Below are 6,408 nucleotides of genomic sequence, written 5' to 3'. Positions count from 1 at the left end.
ATATATATATATATATATATATATATTATTTTTTTTATATATATATATATTCAAAATAGTCCCTCCAAGTCTAAAATGATTTGTTTATTTCTTTTACAACGATTTTTAGCAAAAGCAAAACAGCAGGGGGCCATATATCATGCCTTAATTTCTAGTACGTGAATAGTAAAACCACTTAAAAGGACATGCGTCTCTTTATGAAATACAATTAATATTACATTGTTTAATTTTTTTTTTTAATCTGAGTTTATTTTTTGTTTTATTGTTTCTTAATTTTTGTTTAAATCAATTGTTAAAATCTCCCAAAAATAATCTTATTTAAAAACAAAAAAAAAATGTTTGGCAATCTTTTTTTTTTGTTGTTGTTTTATGTTGTTTTCATGTTTTGTTTGTTTGTTTCTTTATTTTTTTTTTTTGTAATGGAAAATGTTTCCAATTAATTGTTTAAAAATACAAGCAAAAATCGAGTTATCTCCCTTACAACAAGAACATGAATTAAAGAAAGGGCTGAGACGTTAGACAGAGGAACAGTTCCACATATTGTAGATATGGTGACCCTAGGATTTTTTTTTTTTTTTTTTTTTTTTTTTTAAGTTATGATGTGGAATACGATGTTTTTTCGGCCCTGGTTACTCCATCCCTACTTAGGATGCCCACTACGATTTTGGTTCCAAATCACAGTTATCCATTATTCAGTTATTACATATGTTTTCATTTTTAATTTAAAAAAAAATAATAATTTAAAATAAAAATTGTTTAAAAGTTGTTTAAATTATTTTTCATTCTAAATTAAAATATTTTTTATTTAGATTAAAAATTGTTTAAAAGTTGTTTAAATTATTTTTCATTCTAAATTAAAATATTTTTTATTTAGATTAAAAATTGTTTAAAGGTTGTTTAAATTATTTGTTATTCTAAATTACAAGTTTGTTTATTTAATATAAAAATTGTTTAAAAGTTGTTTAAATTATTTATCATTCTAAATTATAATTTTTTATTTAAAATAAAAATTGTTTAAAAGTTGTTTTAATTATTTGTTATTCTAAATTATAATTTTGTTTATTTAGTATAGAAATTGTTTAAACGTTGTTTTAATTATTTATCATTCTAAATTATAATTGTTTTATTCAAAATAAAAATTGTTCAAAAGTTGATGAATTATTTGTCATTATAAATTGTGATTTTATATTTAAAATAAAAATTATTTAGAAGTTGTTTAAATTATATGTCATTCTAAATTATAATTTTTTTATTTAAAATAAAAAGTTCTTAAAAGTTGTTTAAATTATTTATCATTCTAAATTATAAATTTTTTGATTTAAAATAAAAATTGCTTAAAAGTGGATGAATTATTTATCATTCTAAATTACAATATTTTTTATTTAAAATAAAAAATTATTTAGAAGTTGTTTAAATTATTTGTCATTCTAAATTATAATTTATTTTTATTGAAAATAGAAATTCTTTTAAAAGTTGTTTAAATTCTTTGTCATTCTAAATTATTATAAATTTTAATTAAATTAAAAATTGTTTAAAAGTTGTTTAAAATATTTGTCATTCTAAATTATCATATTTTTTTATTTAAAATAAAAATTATTTAGAAGTTGTTTAAATTATTTGTCATTCTAAATTATCATATTTTTTATTCAAAATAAAAATTATTTAGAAGTTGTTTAATTTATTTGTCATTCTAAATTATCATATTTTTTTATTTAAAATAAAAATTATTTAGAAGTTGTTTAAATTATTTGTCATTCTAAATTATCATATTTTTTATTTAAAATAAAAATTCTTTAAAAGTTGTTTAAATTATTTGTCATTCTAAATTATAATTTTTTTTATTTAAAACCTTTGTAAGGGCAAAATTAATGATTTATCTCCCTAAGTGATCTCCCTGAAATTTATATTCAAAATATTTTTTCAGCCTAAACTAGACATATTACCACTTAAGGGCTACTAGGCTATCTAGGGCCAAATTTATAGGATAACTTGGATGGAAGTTGGACAGAAAGATCTTTGTTCACATTACATTCAAATCTCTGCATGTTGGTAGAATCGAGAAAACAATGAACAAGGAGGGAATTCCAAAGGCAAAAAACAAAATGAGAAAATAAGCTATTTGAATAGTAAAAATATCTAGGGACATCTACAAATAAGGAGTATGATTTTACGATTAACCGAGTGAGTCAAGAGTATTTTATGTTGAAGAGGACACAAGTGCAGTAAGTTCATCAAAACATATTTCATGGAAGTACTCATAAACAAACACAGGAATGCAAGTCTGTCATGATGTGATATGATGGAGCTTGGCAGCTTGTGTGGTAGCTATTAGGTTAGAAATGTTTTTTAGCATTCTGTCTAAAAGTGTGAGACTAGTCATAGCAATATTCCATGCATTCGTTTTTAGTGAATTTGTCACTTAAGGTTTTCTTTCAATATATCCCAAAACGATCTAACACATCTGTAGGTAAAAAAAAAAAAATTGAATAACAATTAAATAAAATTTTTATAAATTTCAGAGAGTGTACGAAAAAATTAAAACAGAAAATTTTTCTTCAATCTATAGCCTTCAAATGTGTTTAAAAAATTGCAATGCGTGTATTAATTCTTTCATTTTAAAAATAATTTTAATTCATGGGGGGGGGGGTCCAAGAAAAAAATGTTTTCCAGATGAAAATCAACGCAAATATTTCAAGAAAATCACTAAAAAGTATTTTAAATTGAATAAAACCCCAACTTTAAAAAGATTTTCGAAGAATTAGGTGCCTGAAAAATAGTCTTTCTCTCACTCGTATCTTTCGTATCCTGTAATTTTTTTTCGTATGCAGAGAGAAAAAAATGTTCACATCACATCACGTTTCGTGAGCTAGAAATTTTGTAAGCAGGGTCTGTCGTATCTGGAGGTTCCTCTGTGTGTGTGTGTGTATATATATATATATATATATATATATATATATATATATATATATATATATATATATATATATATATATATATATATATATATATATATATATATATATATATATATATATATATATATATATATATATATATATATATATATATATATATATATATATATATATATATATATATATATATATAAGAACTAAATAAACATATTCCAAGGGAGGTAAATTCTATTCAGTAATTACGCTATTACGTCCCTTGGACTTTTAAAAGTCTTTCATGATTTATCTCCCATGATCATTAAATACGAACAGGCATTTCATGAGTTTATGTAATAAAAGGTGTAAGTCATATTATGAACTTTTGTCGATCCTTGAGCTTTAACGCTATTGGAAAGCCCTCAGTACAATTAACTTTGGTATTTTCATCGTCTTATACCTTACAACTACTTCCGTGGTATCAAGCGAAGTTATTGTTGAAGACAATGGGAGTTTATATCGTAGTTATAGTGTTTCTTTTATGGGTTTACCACAGTAATTTAAGCTTCCTTGCTCCATTTATACTTTCAGAGACATTTTATTTTAACTTGTCTGCTGTTAATCAATGTCAACTGATTACGTGGGTTGGTTGTCGCATCATAGGATTTTTTTATGTTTTAACTGTTTTTATTAATGCAATTGTCAGTTGTACAAGCCTTTTTCAAGTCTCACACAAAAACACACATTCACATTTCAAGCTATGTCATATACATACGCGCACACAAACATACGCGCCCACGTCCACACATGTACACCTATTCACGTTCGTGTACATACACTCACATTCACGGTATATACACACACGCTAACGCACACATATGTACTCACACACGCGCACACGAACGCACACATGGACGACGTCACTTCCGCTTTCTGGGGAAATATACACATGCACAAAACACCACCAGAAACGAGTATAAAACAAAGAGACAAGCTGTTTCTAACCCTTTTTAGGACCAACTCTCGACCAGAGATGTTGCGCTAACCAGCCGCCTCCCGAAATGGAGGCGCACGCTCGCGCGTGTCAACACCCCTGCGACTATATATGGGGCACAAGCTAAGAGACCGTGTGTACACATTCACACTCTTTCTCTCTCTATCTACTACTGATCCCTGAGAACACCTTCGCGTAGCTGACTACTAACTGATGTCAACTCTCATATCCTCTTCTTTGTCTACACGCTGGACTATCATTCCCATTTTTCACTACAACACTCATTTCTCTTCCCACGCGCGAACAAACGATAGTGACCCGAACTTTAGATGAAAACACATTTCCTATTCTTGCTACAACACCAGTCCCATAACGAACATTGGTTACACACACGCGGACATGAACACATGTTATAACTAAAACGTTCATTCTTTCAACAGCAAATAAACGACATTTATCTTATCCATCAATTGAGTCTTTGTTTCTTTCAATTCAATTCGTTTCATTATTTTCTTGTGGCGAGCTAGGGTATTATACCTTTGTCCGCTACACAGTATAGTGTCAATCCTTCCTCTGACTCAGATTTCTCCTAGTTTTTTTCCGTATATTTCAAAACTGTTTATAATGTCCCTATAATGATTGGCATTACTGTAGTTTTTATAGTTCAGTCCCTTTAGTTCTCTGACAAGTTCCATGTATTTATTTAGTTTGTTAGGAGATTACGGTGGCCAAGTGGTTAACAACACAGGCTGGCTAACTAGTTGTTCCAAGATCGAATCCAATTTGTTCCACAGAATCACTTTCTTTCACTTGGCAACCTTCTCGTGGTCTCTCTCATAAGTACCCGATGTCTTTCAAGAAAGAATTTTGGCTACAAAATTATCGGGGAAACCAATGCTAACAATAGAATCTTTTGATTCATACAAGATGATGATGACGATGACAATGATGACTTAGTTTGTCAGCCTCCTTCTGTTGTATTATGTGGCCTGTATTAGTAAAGGGTTAGCGATAACATGGATAGAAGAGAGAGACACACGTGTGAACGGAACAAAAGTTTTATTAACACTGAGAAAGAATAGTAGTTTTTGTTACTACGATATACCACGTGATTGCGTGTTGGGAGGTTGCAGGCAATGGTGATGGTGAGAGTAATCCCAGTTAAGGGGAGATAACTAGTGTTACTTGATATATATAACACTTCAACTTTGGGGTTTTCATCTGAGGCATATATATATATAAACATTTTTATTAAATAAAAATACTAAAAATCTATCCAGTTAGGTAGAAAAGTAGCTTATCTTGCTTTTGATAACATTTATTTGTTATATAGTTGGGGTTTTTTTACAACATTTTCATATCTCTGTGGATTATAATACAAACCTAAACAAATGTATAAACCTATTCATTTAAATACTCTTTACCAAACTTTTACGATAAAAACGATTGAACATTGACTTACATTAACTTTTAATCAAATGTTATACATATAATTGAGCGGCAAATTTTTTGATTACAGTTTTTAAATAATTCACAGCCCTTAAATTATCGAGTCATACTTTCTAGCATTCTCAGCTAATGAAACTCAGCATTGTTCTGCAAAAACTTTCTAAACATCAACATACATTCTACGTTTCCCTATCTATGTAAACTTATATAAAATATCTCTTTTGTGAACGTTGAATTTTTTTGCTGGTTGACTAACTGTTACTCTGGCCTCAACTGACTGGTTTTGGCACGTTTGCCCCCTTTTTATAGTGGACAGACCAGCTCCAGTGAGGGCTGTTAGTGAAAATATTTTTATATTCTCTTTCCTTGCAATGTGATTGGCTGAAAATACAACATCCCTGTGCTTCCAGTCATGTCAGCAAAAACAAGATGAATTCTAGCTTTTACAATTGCGAAAATTGTGTAGATGTATACAGTCACTGTATGCGCCACTGAAAAATTCAATGATGTATTCGCTGCTCCTGCTAATTTTGTTGCTTTCTTGCAAAGAAAGCTTCAAAAATCGAAATGAGACCTCGTATGCACTTAGTAACATTGGCGATGCTGTTTTACGTCTAAATAGACAGACTCCGGCATATGTGATGACCACAGACAGTGATGATGTTTACTTGTGGAACTGCTTCCTAGACTGTTTAAATTTTGGCCGGTTAATCTTTATATATCTCAAACGTTCTAACCTGTTTACTGTATTCATACACAAGGAAGCATAACATAGTTCCTTTTCTTTTATGCATGCATGTGGTCGTATCACAGCGTCATATTCCTACGCATTTTTCATACATGTACATGTTTCAAAGTGGTGATTACTGTGAAATTTTCTCGCCGGTCGTTTATTCTGACCAGGCATAGTGGGTTGCTGCACATTGTTCTGCTGGCCTACTTCCCGATTGAATACAACATGGTTGTTTTCACATCCAATGTAAACAAGTTCTTGTTGAGCTGTCCCCATAAATAATCAAATCTATCCAATTTGCACCATTAACGATTACTACACTACCACCTTACATTCATTAA

Source organism: Euprymna scolopes, chromosome 16, assembly GCF_053919585.1.
Source record: "Euprymna scolopes isolate OS-2025 chromosome 16, ASM5391958v1, whole genome shotgun sequence".
NCBI lineage: Eukaryota > Metazoa > Mollusca > Cephalopoda > Sepiida > Sepiolidae > Euprymna > Euprymna scolopes.
Note: the sequence above shows the minus strand (reverse complement) of the source record.